The following is a 17,952-nucleotide window of genomic DNA, read 5'->3' as shown; positions in this document are numbered from 1 at the left end:
AAGCCTTCAATCCTTTTTCATTTTATGCAGATCTGTTACCAAGAAGCACTTTATCCCAGGCAGTATATATCTGGTTTTGTGCAACTAGTTTTTCCTATGTGCAGCACTTCACATTTATTCAACAAGACTCATTTTTCAGTATTATGTCCAAGTTTGCCAGCACCATTTTCATGTGCAAGCCTGTCCTGTAGCATACCAACAGCACAACACCATCTGAAAATTTAACAAGCAAACCCTCCACTCTTTATGAAGTTTATTAATGAAATATAGTATTGGAGCCAAGACAGACCCCTATCATGGCAAAAATAATTCAGACAAAGTAACTAACTCTTTCTTATTGTGCAGCCTTAGTATTAGAAAGTTGTTTTCTTCAGGTAGTGAGGGATAGAAGACAAAACTAGAGTAATCTAGGCATACACAGGTGGGCTTCTCATCAAACAAAGGCCCAATAATTCAAAAGCATCAAGAGGCATCATAAACTCACCACGTGGTATGTTGCATTTTCCCATTTTTCTCGGTATTCTGACTTCACAGAGACAAAGCCTGATGAAGTATATCCCAAAGCAGACCTTGTATGATGGTGAGCCAGTGTTATATTCATTATTGGGCAGAAATTACTTTAAAACAGAACATGCTTTTGAAGAAAGCAAAAAGAATAGGAAATGGAAATGAATGATTCAGTATATTATCTCCTCAGGCTGTAATATACAAAGCTGGCAGCTTCAGCTTTACAAGCACTTTAATTTCAAGAGACAAAGGTCTCATTTATAGTATTATTCCACTCACTAAAATTTACATTTTAACCAAGAAAGACCCTCTGTGCCAACTGATGTCAGAAGTGACCAATGTATATCCATTAAAAAAAAAAATTAAGACTAACAGTTGAAATTCTGGCCTAGTTGAAGTCAATGGCAGCTGCAGTCTCAATTCCAGCAGAGTGCACACAGAGGATTTGATATTCTGTGTTACACAATTAGACCAATGAAATTCCGCCCTTCTGCTAACAGCAGTTAATCTCCTAGTGAATACATAGAGGTAGAGCTACAGAAAAAACATTTACACTGCCCATCCATTAACATGCAGTTTGTGATTATTTTAATACCTTTTTTCCCAACAGGTAAGTTCTTAGCAGCTTTCTCATATCAATATCTTTTTCTCTAAGTATATACAATGATTAAATAGGACCTCTGGCAGTATAAGGTAAGTAGAATAGGACATTTAGCACCAGTGACAATATCTGAGAGAGTATCTGAGTTTTGTCCCTCAGTTTCTCTGATATCTGAGATGTACAAAGTAATAACACACAGAACAGCTCTTAGCAGTATCGTAACATGTACAAAGCTTTGCAGTTTTCCTGGGCAGGAAGATGCTGTCCATACTGTATATCGTAAGTTAAGGTACCTATCAATTGTTTAAAGGGTGAAATCCTGCTAACGAAGGGAAGATAGGAGAAATTGTAGGATTTCATCCTAAGGTCTTATAAAGCAAGCATAAGCTTTTGGGATAGTGCAAAGCTGTCCTGTGCTTAAGGGTGCTCAAGAAGGCAGGAATCTTTTTTGAACTGAGTAGAAAGTAGGTGAAGCATTCTCTTTCCTACTCCTAATTGTGCATTAGTGCACTTGGTGTAGCCGTACAGCCTCTCCTGACTTCCTCTGGCAGACCTAAAATCCAGGGAATAAGGGTACTACTCTAGCAGATAGCAAAAATACAACCATATTCCAGTAGTGTAGAGAAAGTCCTGCACAAAACTGGGGCATTGAGGGTATATTCAGGCCAATGCCAGAAGCTGAGAGTTAAGAAATTAATATGAACATGAAACCAGCACTGAAACTACTCTAAACATTGAGGTCTTTTGAAATCTAGCACCAAGTCTAACTAATATGATCCAAGCCAATCCAACTTAATAATTGGATGCCTGAGGATTTTCTGTGATTTAATTAATCATTTGGTTCCATCTGTGGCTTGAACACATCAAGGTATCAGCATAATATAAACACTTGTGCTGTTACTCTGGACATCCATTCATTTTCAGTCTCTCAGGAACCTAAAAAGGATCATAGGAGGATGGCTAAATCAACTTCAATAAAAGTATTGCATTAAAAAAACTAATAGGACATAAAATCTTCACTGTTCATCCTAACCAAATTATAATACATCATGTTTACATTTTATGCATTTGTGATAACTGGTCTGAGCAGTGCACAAGGAAAATGAGCTTTCTATGCAGAGCATATTCATATTGAATAAGTTTGCATTATTTATAAAAATGGGCCTACCAATATTCTGAATACAAATCTGTTTTCATTCGGGTTTCTTTCATAGGGAGACCTGAGTATTGCTTTAAAACATTTTCTCAGTAGCCCTACAGAAATTGTTAATCATTTCCATACACAAAATTATGCTTGTAAACTTTATACATAAGTAACATGTTTTCAGATTTGCACAGGCAAAGCTACCGACATTACAAGCTGTTTGGGAGGGATCTATCTTTTGTGTGTGTTTATATGATCACTAGAACAATGCAGAGTGGAATAAAAGCACTCGAATAATAATAATATTTATGATAATAGGTCAAGATTTTCATTAACTTCTGTATGTGGTTAATCGGAGCTCAGTGTTTTTGAAAGATAAGCTCACTTTTATGTCAGTGCAGACAAAAAAAATCAGGTTGCTACATCTGAAAGTGATGCTCCCAGTTACACACAGCTTGCGACTCAGTGATGGCCTGGATTTTCAAGAGTCTAAAAATGTCATGCTTCTTAATCCCATCAAATTTCAATAGATTTGGGTGCCTACATCCTGTGTGCAGGTCTGAAAAGCAAGAAGTCTAGCTGTCTTCACCGTGATCTAAATGTGCTATAACTAATAACTAGGTGAGACTCACTCACACAATCTGAAAAACTGCTTAGTTGCGTATATGACTAAGCAGGCTACTCAGCTTGTAACAGCCAGAGAAAATCTGTCTCACAGAGAAGAAACTATTAGCTGAGAAACATCCAATACAGAATTCAAAGTTATATGGCCTAGTGTACAAACTAAAGAGGGAAGTCCACAATTACTAGCTTTGAGTGCTAAATGCTTGAGCATTTAAATGAAGTAATTAACTGATCACAGAACGCAGGACAAACACACGATAAAAGACTGATAACCAAAGGACTACCCCATGATCAAATATAAAACCAGTGGAAGGTGTAAGTACAGCAGCTTGCAGTCACTGGACTTGGTTTTCTGGACATCCAGACTTCATGCAGGTGACATCTCACTTCTAGTTCATAGAGCCCTGCTTTGCTACCTCCAGCCTCAAGTGTAGTCTGATACCTCATCTTAGCCTGTCTTTTGGGGCTTGGAAGGCAGCCTCATTCTGCTGTCTGCTCTAAACGTGTCCTTTGGGTCATATGCATCCTATACTGATACAAAACTTTAGTGGGGGCAAGACACCTTGACTCTGGTAGCTATCAATCCAGGCTGGAGGATGAAGAGATTGAGAGCAGCACTGCTGAGAAGGACTTGGGGGTGCTGGGGGATGAAACATTGGACATGAGCTGGCAATGTGCACTTGCAGCCCAGAAGGACATTTGTATCTTGGGCTGCATCACCAGCAGCGTGTCCAGCAGGTGGAGGGAGGTGATTCTGCCCCTCTGCTCCACCCTGGTGAGACCCCCCCTGCAGTTCTGTGCCCAGCTCTGGAGCCCTCAGCACAGGACAGACATGGACCTGTGGGAGAGGGGCCGGAGGAGCCACAGAAATGATCCGAGGCTGGAACAGCTCTGCTGGGAGGACAGGCTGAGAGAGCTGGGGTGTTCAGCCTGGAGAAGAGAAGGCTTCATGGAGACCTTACTGCATCCTTCCAGTACGAATAAGGGGCCTATAAGAAAGATGGTGACAGACTTTTTAGCAGGGCCTGTTTTGATAGGGCACAGGGTGATGGTTTTAAACTGAAAGAGGGGAGATTCAGGCCAGACATGAAGAAGAAATTTTTTATTGAAGGTGGTGAAACACTGGCCCAGATTGCCCAGAGAGGTGATGGATGCCCCATCCCTGGAGACATCCCAGGCCAGGCTGGACGGGGCTCTGAGCAACCTGATCTGGGTGAAGATGTCCCTGCTCATGGCAGGGGGGTTGGACTAGATGAGCTTTGAAGGTGCTTTCCAACCCAGACTATTCTATGATTCTATGATGTGTTTCACTGCTAGACAGGCTTCACAGGGAATCAGGTGAAAGATGTATGTATTTAGGTATAAGGTAAATATCTGTGGGTAGTAGCAGTAGAAGTCAGAAACAAGAGACTGCAAGCGCTAAAACATGTGGATATAAATATATTTACAAAATAAATTCCACCCTATTCTTAACACCACAATATCAGGCTAACAGTACTAGAGTATCTCAGCTGAAATACAGAATCTCAGAATACTGCATTTATAACAACCCTGACTCTGATTGTAAGTAAACTTCTGTCTCTTTCTGTTAATACACTAGTCTAAATAGTCTTGATTTAGTGCAAAACAAATGAAGAATCAATGGCTTGTCTAGAGTGGCTGCCCTCTTTGTTATTAAAAGACTTCCTGGGTTTCACAGTCCTCCCCTTTGTATCACTTATTTCTGGCAAGAAATCTTTTCATTCTAGCTCCAGCCAATTCACTCTGGCCCATGCTACCTAATACACATTTTTAAAAGCTTTTCAGTTTTTGTAATATGTTATATAGCATCCATCATAAAAGTGGTGCGGGATGATGCAGGCAGGGTGGTGAACCCACAGGCTCATGATAGTGATTTGATCTCAATTTGATAGAAACCAGAGCACTTTGGAGCACATTACCAGAAAGACCCTAGCCACAAGTATGAAGTGTTTTCCCAGACAGACCTTAGAAAGCAAGCATCTTTCCTTTACCTTCTCCTAATCTTTATTCCCAGCTGAGTCCATCCAGAATCTCTGAGGGACACTGTACTACTGAGGATGAATTTCCTACAGTATTATAGGCCCTGTGTTACAAATGCTTCCTGTCACCAGTTTACCACCACCTTTCACCACTTCCTTTCTTTATTTATTTATTCCTCCTATTCCTCAAAAAGAGGAGAAATTGAGGGAGTGGTCTAGAACGTAACTTAGCTGGTTTTTTTCCTCTTTAGCTCTACACAAAACGGCTAGGAAAAGCACTATGACAAGGAAAAGCAGTACAATTTTCAGTGACTACTACCATCGTGCACCACTAAAACATCTTTGTTCCAATAATACTGAAAGCAACTGACCATGAAAATGCTACGCAAATCTTGTACTCAAGGAGAATTCATTTTTCAGGAAGCAAGTTATGCACAAAAATATATAGATCCCCTGGAAGTTATATCAGTATGAGATATGAGTGCAAAGCAAAAATATGAAGAATTCCTAGAGAACTATTACTTTATTTTCACTGCTTTCCACAATCTAACTTTAGTAAACCAAGAGCAGAAAAATAACTACTTCAAATTACTAAGTCTTTCAAAAAAATAATGTGAGAACTTTGTATCCTTTTTTTCTCCCTTGTATTTAACTTCTTGCATGAATCCCACCAGGTCTGCATTTGTGGAATCCCCTGCTATTCACTGTCAGTAAATCATGTATTTTGCAAATCATACTTTGCCAATATATATATCTGCAGAGTGCAGTGCAGCACAATTATAAAGGCCCAGATATAGGGTGCAGTAGTAATCAGATGTGCTCAGCAGGTTGTTGGGTCTTTTTAATTGAAGATCTATGGGAAATTTTAGTTGATAGATGCATTTTAAGCAGAGTGGGGAGGTAGCTGCAATACTCACAGGAAATAGAAGGCTTTGTACAGTCATTGAATCCTATAAGATTTGAACCTCAGTACCCATATGACTTACTAAAGAAAAATGTTTTCTAAGTCATAAGAAGGCCTTTGCTGTCACTCCATGCTGTTTGTTCAGTCACAGCAAGAGTTATGGACCTAAAGGGAGAAAAATGCAAAAGATGTGGTCTGAGTCACATACAACATTAGGACCAAAGAAACCGATGTCAGCATCAGCCCAAGGACAAGATGAAAAGTCTTCTAGGATTAAATAGATAGCAACCTGGAATCAAGAACAAAAAAATCAAGAGTCAAGACAGGGGAATACATTCACTTTAACCAGCTGTTAACAATTTTTATTTTTACTCTTAAGATGCAGCTCCCAGTCAGGCTTCTGCAAACCCTGAGCTGGTCTTGCTTTTCAGGTCTGTAGCTGTCAAGGGAGCTCTTACTGCCAGCTTTGATGGTAGCCACAAAGCAGTCACGGAGAAAAAGCTTTCTATAAGGATCACTGGCCGATATAAGCTACACTTCTTTGTTTTATTTTTTGTTGCCTAGGCTTGGAATGTCTGTCAGTGTGTCACGAGAGGGAGTTCTCTCTCCAACCAAGGAACAATATCTCTGAGGCACCCAGCCCGCACAGTGCCCTCCAGAGTGCTCCCTCATTCAGCCAAGATGTCACCCAGAAGCTTCCCTATCTGAAGAGCTGTGAATCAGCCCTGCAGCATGAGCCAAATTTCTCTCATTCATGGAGCCCCTCTTCAGAACTGCCATTAGACAAACAGAACAAAGCTCTTTCACATCTATACTTTGATAGCCTTTCACATTTGCAATATGATGGCACCACTCTAGCAAAGGCCTCGTCCCCAGAGGACACCTTTGTATTTATCTTCGTAGACAGAAATCGCACGTGACTGGAATATTTGCGAAATTTCCCAAAATCTACACCTACAGAGGTAGACTACTGCCTGACAAATTATAAGACGACTAGAAAACTGTGCAAGAATAAGGTTAAAAAATCTGAAGGAGGCCTATAAGAAAGTCAGCGTTAGCAATCTGAGGCAGGTGAAGAGGAAGTAAAACACTCCTGCCTCAGAAATTATTTCAAAAAGTCATCGCCTGAGGGACAATAACACCTTCTCTCTGAAAATGTGTGGGGAAAGAAAGGAGACAGAAGGAAGGAAAAATGGCTTCTGCCTTTCAGGATATCATGACAAAGGGCAATGGCAAGGTAAGTGACACTTTTCTGGTGACCGTGGCCACAGCACCAGCCCAACAAGAACATTAGTTATTGCCTCTTCACCAATGTGCCTGGGCTCATCACACAGCTATGCAGAGCAGATGTTTGATCACCAGTCCCAGAGGTGTGCTTTAGCCAGGATGCTTGTAACAGCCAAACCAGAACTGTATTTATCTTCTCTGTCAATTACTCCAAGTAACCTGACACAAGCCACTGTCTAAAGGGGATATGTTTAATCTCAGCAGGTTTTGAGAGATTCCAGATGGCCCCAGGAAACAGGCAGGTCCTGTATGGAAATATTTTCTTAACTGTGATTTACAAATAATATGTTCTAGGTCTTCTAAGAGAGCAGCTGCCCTTCCTGTTCAAACTCTCTCTTGGATATTAGTCTCCTCATACAGCAGGCAGTCCCTGGGGTGCTCTTAGGTATACCCCAGATTTCAGGGCTTACCCATAACCTGAATAACCTGCCTCAATACTCAACGCAGTTTTCTTGCAGGTGCTAGCAGTAAATAGTTTTCACACTCAGCAACAGAAAAATATTGATGTGCTTAGTAGTGTGCATCTGGTTGTGGGGGTCAGTGCATAACAGGAGGATCCATAGCTCTATCAGTCCTTTTTATCCTTCACTGCAGTCCTGCCAATGTAAAAATATCAAACTGTCATAATATTTACATCCTAGAAAAAAAAGGATTCTTAAAGGAAAATGTCATATATATGGGAGATATTGTAAGGAGAATACAGGCTGGAGCAATGGGATCTGGCTCTGAGACACAAGGAGTCACGAAAAAGAGGAAATCTGAGTTTGAACATGGCAACTGGTGACCAGTCCTACTTCACCCTTAGTCGGAATTCAATGGCACCGAAGTCTGTTCTTCTGTCCCTTGTCCTTCGGCAGGAGTAGCAGCTGAATCACGAACCTGTAAGAGTAGCATAAAGTGTGATGTTTAGCATTTACATATAACGTTTTGTTACCAGCACAGGCCCAGGATATGACCAAGTGGTTGGTGTGTGTCCTTGGATCATATGTTGTAGAGGGAGTCTTAACAGGAGATCTCTGGATCCATCATTCTCCCACAAATAAACTGTGAAGTGCAAAACAGGTAACACTCAACAGTTCTCTCTATATCAGTATAAAACCAGACAAACAAAGCAGGGTCAGATATCCTTGAGTCATCCAAAGGCACATGTAGGAGAGAGATGGTTATAAGAGCACGACCACAGCATCGTGAGAGCAGAGAATAATCAGTGGATAGCACCAGAAACAGTGGTAGCTGCTCTCTTGTCATCCCTGTCAAACACATGTGGAAGGAACAGAGGGGAAGCCTGTCTTAGGAGATATCAGAACTGTGAAACATGCAGATGACATGATCACAACATTGGTATGGTACGAGTCATTCCTAAAGAAGCAAGGAATCATTCCTCTTTTAATTATAGCAATCGCCTTCCCTCTTGAATGTTCTACTACTGTCCTGGATGTCTCATGTGGCAACAGCACAGCTATACCAGCCAGAATATTTGTGTATCGTGCTACTAATTACAATGACTTGTCATCAGCAACTTGTGACACTACTATGGCTTGTCGGAACATATCCTGTGCTACGGCTGGGTGAGAGCTTGACATAATTCACTTTCAGAAGGCAGCATCTGTGTGGTGAGCTAAGCCGGGGCACCAACTGTACCAACAGTACAGCTATCTTGACAACATATTAAAAGCAGTTCAGTATAGATGTGTCTGGAGCCATCCATCATAGCCCTGAGACCTCATCACCTGGTGCCATTTTGTTAGCAGGCTTAAGAGAACAAGAAAAATCTATGGGGGAGAACCCCAATGCAGAGCTGCACAGTGGGTCAGTTTTATGAATAGTACAAAGAGGTCAATGGCAAGCTGACAAAGGAGCTTTACCAGCAGTTTTACAGAGCTTGTGAGATGGGGGTGATGACTGGATAAGACTAGGGCTTTCGTGAGAAACTGTATGATCTGCAACCTGGAAGTGTTCCAGCTGAGGGAATTCTCCTTGAGTGTTTGACAGAAGAGGCCTGGCAGACTTCACAGATTAGCATGAGCATAAGCAAGTACTACCTTCTGTTTTAAATATTATTACAATATTATTATTATTGTAGGCTGTTTACAACACTTACGTGTGTTTATCAAGAAAGTCTTCAGTAATCTGTCTTTGAAAGTGTCTAAAAATGGGTGCCCTTTACTCAGGGTTTTGTATGTAATGGCCACAGTGTTTATTCTTTGAAATGTTTGCTTAAAAGACAGAAATACTTGGTTGTGCTTTAGAGTGGCCATAAACTGAAGATGAAAGACAAAACTGTCACAGCATCTGTTGACTGTTTCTCTAATAGCATGATAGTAGCATAAGAAATCACAGCCAATTCTAGGCTTAAAAAACAGCAGCATGTGAGCTATGGAGAAAGTTAACCAAAGACTGATAGGAAGATTTGAGAAGGCAGGAAAGAATTTCAGGTACTTGCCTGAAATTCTGAGTTGCCTTTCTGCAACACAGGACTCGCAACAGACCATTTGTCCGTGCCTGCAGGAGGAAAATATTCCTTAAAATTCAGTATCTAGGGCTGTCAGCCTCACTTTTGATGCCTGTAGCTCAACAAGAGACATCCGCCAACCTCCCAGTCTCTGCAGATGGTGCCTTCATATACTGTTTTATCTCTAAAGTTCTGCCACTCACATAAGTTTAGTGACAAAGTCAAAATTCATTCAGCAAAGCAATCTTCTCCAATCTTCTCCCTATCTTTCTTTCATTTCTTATTCAATACAAGTGCAGTTTTCTTTGAATCATGACTTGCACCAGTCTTGTCTTTGGGAATTGGACATTGAAATACAACTATAAAATGACATGTTATCCAGGAGTTCTTTGTTATTCAGAGAATTTCCATGGTAATTACAACATTGTTAAGGTTCTCATAATTGAACTGCAAGAAATATTATTCTTTCCTACATTCCACCATGCCCATGATCTTCAGAATGTTTCAGCTTTTGATAAGGATGTCATATAAAATCTCATTTAATTTTCAGTGCAGTAGACCATCTCAGTACAAAATTCTTGGCTAAATCTTTTACATCTTACTATTAAGAAGGAATAAGTTTCCATAATCCCTTTGTGACTGTGAAAATGTCTCCCTTTCTTCAGTCTTACGATTTTTTTTTTCTTCAACAAGTTATCAGAACCAAACAAAAAAATATGCACTACCACCAACAGCCATAAAAAAACCCACTAAAAATTAGCTTGATGTGGAAGAATTAGGAAGTTGTCTGAAAAAAGCTCGATGAGGTTCTCAGAATTTAAAGAAGCAGAAGGCTGACTTACTGCTTTTTGAATATCCCAAAAGTGATAAGTATTTTTCTTGTTACACAAAATCTCCCAGTGACCAAATGATTCCTGATGTTTTGTTTCTGTACTTATTGCACAAAGACAGAGAATATTTTGCAGACTACCTTCTAAACTACTGTCCTGTGGCTACCCCTTCATCCCAGTGTGTACTTGACCTTGTCTTGGTCATTATGTAGATTGTTTTGCCCACCATCCCTACATTCTTTTGCCCACTGCTGTCATCACTGTTGACATATTTTACATGTGACTCTCAGTTTTTCCGTTCCATCCTCCAGTGTCAAGGGGAATGGTATCATCAGCACGACAGCTGTCCCTTCCCATCTGGAATTCATAAATGGGTAATATCCTATTTCCACAAAAATATATTTCAGTGCTGCCTGATTGCTTGGGTTTGTGTGAATGTCAGAGGGTTTTTCCTCCCCACACCTTCCATTGTGCCTCTGACGATTTCCATATTTTCAGCCCTGTGAAACCACCTTCCCCAACCCTGTCTGCAGGAAATGTAGACCACAGTGATCTGTCACTTCTTGGTGTTTTCTTACTAGGTTGGATGAAGTGCTGTTAGTTTGGTTTTATGGACAGAAGAGTTTGAAATCTGAATCCTTTGCCTGCATTAGTATTGAAATGATGGTTACAACAGCCATGCATTTTATTGTGTCCTTTGCATTTTTTTTGGCTCTCAGACCTCTTGGAAGAGCACAGCTCTAAAGCAACTTAGTAATTCTCCAGCCTGTACCTGGAAATGACTGGGGTTGACTATGTTTTATTCTAAAATCGGCAGAGATTCTTTTTTCTTAATGCAGAATCAGTTTTTGTTATATTTTAGGGCGGTCAGCCCTGTCTGAGGGTGGGTGGGGTAATTGTATCAACAGCTTGGGAATTTTTCAGATTTACAGTCATTCTCCGTGATAATTTACCTCAGTCACAATTTCTACAGCAGAGGTAGAAAGTAAGCTAGAACAAATTGTGCGTGTATTTAGTATCTTTGAGACCACCAGAGACTCTGAAATTAAGCTCAGATGCAAGAATAGGAACAAAGTCAGATTTTTTGACGCTTTGTTGCATTTTAGTGGAAACTTGCAGGTCTCAGAATCAGCATAAAAAAAATGCATTGTTTGCTAGCATTATCCACAGCTTCAGTAAACAGGGCAAAAATCAACAATCCAGAAGGCCATATTAGACCACATTAGCCTCTTGTAATGGGTGGCAGCCATTCCAAGACAGGGACAAATCTGGCTGGTAGAGCAAGGTGACAAAATCTTATTGCTGTCATTGCCTTTTACCATCACATTTTCAAAAACAGAACATCCACACAGAAAACTGTAATGTGTTGAAATAAAGCTAGTAGTTTGTACAAATATATATATAAAAATTATGAGAAAAGTAAAATCTGAAATAAGACCCCAGAGAAATACAGTGCATAACACAAGTATAATTTTAAACACATGAGGAACTACTTGCATTTTTAAAAGATACGTTGAGCCAGAGCCTGAATTATTATGTGAATTGGATGGAAATGTACTCCATATTTTGGAGGGCTTTGAACGAACTTAGACACAGTTCATAAGCTGCCTCATTTAGGTGTTAAAAATTTTTCTTCCACATCTGTGCTTCTCCCAAAGGAAACAGCAAAGTCAATGACTTTCTTGTACTTTATTTTCCCAAACGATTGAGACAACAGAGTAGGATTTTAATGGATATAGCACTTATTTCATTTTTTTATCTCCATAAATGAGCAGTTAAATTTAGTATAAAATGACCTGTCCCTTTTCTCTGTTTTTATAATGCTTGTTTATAAAACAATGCCAGATTGACTGCCCTTGAACAACACTATTTCCATGCATGTAAAAAAAAAAGTAAAAATCATAGGCAGCAGCAGTGAAAGGTTCCACAGAGGTCTCCACCAAAATGCTGTAATATTGACATAATGGAACAATTTACAAGGATAAAGGCATAATACATTCTCCAGACCAGCTGCAACTACATTTTTTTTTTTCTGTTATGAAGCCTTCCTGCTAATCATCAGGCTAATTTAAAACGTTTCAGAACATATAAGATTGTAACAAGCTTAAGTTACTTCTGATTTGAGCAGAATTAATAGCTGCATCTGGGGCCACGTCTAGATGAGGATAATAGCTTGCGTCTTGGAAAGTTTCAGCACCAGTCTAGATAATCTGTTTAAAATAAAACTTTGCACCCAGTATTCCCTTGCACTCAAGGGAAGCTGTGTTAAGGACATGCTGACTGGCAGTTCTCATGTCTTAATGCCCCATTATGTTTCATAGCCCAGATTCAGCCAACGAGACATAAGAAAAGCATCTCAAATGTCTGGGAAAGCGAGTTTTTCTCCCCGACTGCTCAAAAACATTTTCACTCTGTTGCCATTGGGAAAATGGGGAAGAGAAGTCTTTCCTCTTTTAAGCGATTTAAAGAAATATACAGAAGAGTAATTTTGATTTGTACATTATATGATTTTAACCTTTAGAGCAATTCTATTAGTTGAGATACCGTTTCTCCCTTTGACTCTGTCTGTGTCTGTATGTCCATACACATACTCATCAAACTCATATTCCATATGTGTAATATGGGCTTCAGTCTCAGGTATTTCAAGAGTATGGAAATGTCTCATTGCTAACATAACATAAACAGACATGGATATACATCATAAAAGCTTGCATGCTCAAAAGGTATAAATTATTTCTGAAACATAATTCCCCCTGAAAACTTGTGACCAGTTAATCTTTTCATTCTCTTCTTCAGAATACAGCCTGAAAGCATCACAGAGACTCCCAAGCCAATGGCACAAGTTGTCCAGATGATACTCTGTTTATCCCCAAAATTGATAACATGTTTTATTATTGCAAGAGAACTAAATATTTCCATTTTAAGTAACTGCTGTACCTTCTCTGTTTACAGTCCTCTTTCACTATTGGTGTAAGCCACCCAGCCAGTCAAACACCAGCTACAATTGTCTTTACAAGTGCTAGGGAAACTAGTAAAATCTAATAAAAGCAATCAGTCTGCAAGTGTCACAATGTTCTCTTTTTCCATTTCTGAATATAGGTTTAATGTTACTGACCCTTGATGGTGGTAAGGCACTCGGGCATTGTGCTGATGTATAAATCAAACCAGACGTGAGCAGTAGATTAAAAATCTTAAGTGCCAATTCTGAGTCGATATCACAGACCTGCCAATTTTCTATTTCTGGCATAAAAGCTTACTATTTCCTCTTGAACTTTTATCACAAGGTATGAAATAAGTACTATGTAGAGGTTAAATCTTTTCACTTGACTACAGTGCCTCCAAGATTAAATTATGTTAATTTAACACGAAAAGTTAGCCATTGAAATAGAGCAATATATCCTGATAATTTTTTTAAGAGTTTAGGACTGGATTTTCAAGTTCTATATTTGAGATGTATTATTAAGTAGTTGAGTAGGGAAAAATGCAAGTGTGGAACTTTGTATTCTGTTCAGAGTGGCAATGTGACCCTCTCCTGCATTTATGCAACTGTAAGGACACTGTTAGGATCCCCGCTTGTCTCAATCAGGAAAATTTATATAATCTTTCTTTATGAATCTGAAAATAAAGTGTGTTTCAAAAGCATGGACTTAATTTCAAAGCAGTAGTGATTTCAGATTGGGTCCATCTTTTTGAAACATCCTGTACTATGGACTTTTGAAATGAAACATTTACCTGTCGCATCAGTCACTTTTCAAAATCACCATTGTTCGATACTATTTGGTAAAAAAGATACAAAAGCTAGGATTACGTTTTGTTTGATTCTAAGTTGCAGAAATTTTAAGTTTAAATTGCAATGAAAAGACGTTCCATTATTCGATTCACCATAGTTCTCACATGAAACAGGGCACCCTTTCCATATGTTTAATTCCTCAGCCTCAAAAAAAATCCATCTTCAGAACAAAAAAAATTCAGGCTGATTACACTAATTGATTTCCTTGGAGCAAGTGATTGCATAGCACAGCTAGCTGCTAAGTAAAGAATCAAGCTCAAAAAAAAATTTTAAAAACTGTGTTCTTTAGTTACAAAAACTGATTTATGGAAGCAACTTTCCAAGTGTCTCATTGCTGTGTAACATTCCAGGCATATCAGGAAAATTCAGCATCTGTGCTGCCTGATGTTTTTTTGCTGGTTCGACACATCCTAATGTGTGCTGGTGACTGTGATGGAACATCGGAACGTCAGAGGAACATTGCTCCAAGGAACGTTGTGGAGTGCATACCACAGTCAAAAAACAGCAGGGGGACAGATGGGAAGAAAATTGTGTAAATTTTAAAAAGGGGAATGGCTTAGCACATTCCTCTGGAGATCAGACCACAATGGGGTAGGTGCTGCATTATAATTCATGTAATGCATGTTGTTAGGGTACTCTTTTAGTCTGACCTTTCATCATGAGATGTAGTATGAGAAGTCAGACCCTAGAGAAATGCTGATTCTGGTGCAGTTTGTTAAAGACTCTCCAATGAACAGGTTTCATCCTTAACATTCAGACTTTTTGTCTTTGGAAATTTATTTAGAGCTTGCAAAACCATTCTCTTTTGCTTGTTCTAACTGGTACTATATGTTGAATAAATTTCTAAATGCCATTCATTACAGAATATAACAAATAAGCACTGCAGAATAATTATATAAAATGTCCTTTTCAGAAGAGTCTGTGCAATTTTAAGGGACTCTATTCCCACTTCTGTAGAAATGAAGAATGGAAACAGAAAATGCTGCAGGATACTTCCAAGGTTCTGTAAGCTGTTGCACTGTTTCTGGACTACCAAGATCTTTGGCGACAGTTATTTAAAGCTTCTCATGTTTCTGTCAAAAGTATTCCGTGATTCTATGATTTTAAAAGAAAACAATAATACTCATGTTAATCCTTAACAACTAATTGACTGATTTTTCCAGAGTTGTATCTGGGAGTCACCAGCTGCCAGGTTACAAAGTCTTATGTTGTATTATGAGTATTTCTTTGGTCATCAAAGGAATGTCAGGAACAGATGTATTGTATCTTATGCACAAGCACAACATTACCATGTTTGATTTTAAAAAATTCAGTGAGTGTACGTAATGCTTACAGTATACCAAGTTTCTTTTAGTATTCTAAGATCAAAAATTTAAGGCCCATCTTATGTGTAAAGGCTCTATTAGAAACCTCTTGTGGCACCATACAATGATTGAAATTACTGGAAAACCATGTAATTTTCATTTAGCTGGATCTAGCTGAATTTTATATAAATAAGCTAAATAAAAATGAGAGGAGATTATTTTTTTTAATGAAGCTTGTATTTTTTTTGTCTTCTGCAGTGTCCTGGATGTGACTATTCATATCAGTGGATTAAGTTTTCTCAGGAAAATTCCTAAGATCTTTCTCATAATCCCAGATAAATGGTAAATAAATGAATTTACTCAGTTATGAAGCTGTATCTTCTCAGGTAGGAAAACGGCGTGAATGATAACCAGCTGGGAAGAAGGAAGTTGGAGGAACTGTTTTCACAAGGCCACTGTGTCAGGTCCTGTAGCTACTTGGTCGTGTCAGACACAAACAGGTATCTGGGGAAAAAAGGGGAAAGAAGGGCAAAGGGAATCTTTACAGAAAGCAATCTCCTGATCAATCAATTATCAAGGCAAAAGAGCCACTAGGTAAGGACTTTTGCTGTGTTGTACACATAGTCCCATCGTCCCACCTAGATGAAGGCAAACAGCAGAGTTGGGAAGGTAGGAGGCTTTTTGCTGTAGGCTCCCTTTAAGGTCAGTATAAAGAGACTTTTCCAGAGAGCAATTTGGTTCGCCTGAGATCTGATTCATACCTGAGGTGTCAGCTACTCTTCCTTAGCAGTCAGAGAGATAAGACAGGCGTGTCTAGTACATACTTAAAATTAAGTGGGATAAATCTAGCGTCTAAAATAACAGCATCTAAAATCACCTAAATCTGATTTTTCAATAGCTTCCTAACTTTGTGACTGACAGCAATGAGCATCCAAAATTAACAGATATGAGACCAAAATTCAGGCCTTTATTTTACTGAGTGAAGGTAAATTTATATACTCATTAAACTGAGTAAATTTCAGACACTTCTTGAAGAAGTATCTTCAAATAAACCATTTTTGTTTATTATTAGAAGGAATAATGAAGTCCTGTTAAGAGTGATAGAATTTACAACCACATTCATATTATTTTAGTTTCATGCATTTAAAAAAGAAAGAGATCGAAACACTTGAAATACTAGTTGCTTGTCAGAAAAATGTACCATTGCTTGGGTCACATCTCCTGCTATCATTAAGCAGAATGTCATAGGCAGAAGACTTTGAAACGGTAATAAACTGCTACTGCAATGCTTAGGAAATGGAGAAGGGAAAAAATGTTTCAGGACAAATGAGAATTCAAGAATATAATGGGCCTAATTCTCTCACACATAATTTACCAAAATTCTCATAATAACATTACTAATTCAAAGGCTTTGTAAATAACTTGACATCTGGAAAAGATGAACAACAAGAGGAAAGTGGCCTTTTCACTTTAATGCTCAATGAAGTAATTATGGTTCAGAAAAAGAAGATGAGTTCTCACTGCCAGATAAGTCAAATAATTATGGTGAGTACGATAGGCGAAAGAGGGTCACTGAAACAAAGAGCAGGAAACTGCACAAACAGATAAATTCAGATCTGAGGTTCAATGAGGAAGAAAAGACAATTTATTCATTTGGAAAATTACTCTAGTAATGTTTTGAATATGTGTAGTTAAAATATTTTTTATTAAAAAAAGAGAAAGAGTAATGGAAGAATTTAGTGTATCTTGAATGAAATGGAACACCAAATGCAAGAACCAGCTACACTATTGGGAACACACTATTGTTGGATTTTTGATTCTGCTAACTAACTTAGAAATAGCAAATTGCAGTAGAAATAAACAAGACCTTGAGTTGACATCAAGTAGGAATCTTTTCTAATTGGTTTTCTCTTCCAGACTAGTTCTCCAGCAGAAATTGTAATGTGGAACAAAAACGGCATCCTTTAACAACTATTTGAAAGACTCTGATAATGCAATATCACTGTGTGGTTTTAAGACCCATGAGCTGGCCCAAAATTCACTGAAATCAGAAGAAAGTTCTTCATTTATAACATTTGGTATAATTTAGTCCCTGTCTTGTTTAATAGCAAGATTTGGATTGCCTTTCTGCAGATTAGTAGATCTGATTAACCATTGTTCCCAACTAACTTCGAGCATTGATGAAATCTATCCACTCCCAATATACAGACGTTCTGAATAGTCTACGGTTTCACAGAAAACAAAGCCAAAGGGAACCATTAGGTCACCTAATGTGGCTTCAGGTCTATAAGAGAAAATTATAATTCATCTCAATAGCCTACATATTTAATTGCAAGTCCTCAAAAACCTGAAAGGTATGTCATATAGAGATCAAGGTGTCCAAGGTCCATATGAAAGAAGAAAGCTGATTATGGGTCAGCTAAAGAGATATATCCGCAGCTGAAGAAGAAAGTGAAAAGCAAAAGGCCCTTTCAGAATAATCTAAGATAAAATTCCTTCTCTACTACAT

This window comes from Caloenas nicobarica, chromosome 3 (genome assembly GCF_036013445.1).
Source record: "Caloenas nicobarica isolate bCalNic1 chromosome 3, bCalNic1.hap1, whole genome shotgun sequence".
In the NCBI taxonomy this organism is placed as follows: Eukaryota; Metazoa; Chordata; class Aves; order Columbiformes; family Columbidae; genus Caloenas; species Caloenas nicobarica.
The sequence above is the reverse complement of the archived record's forward strand: the minus strand, read 5'-3'. Positions refer to the sequence as shown.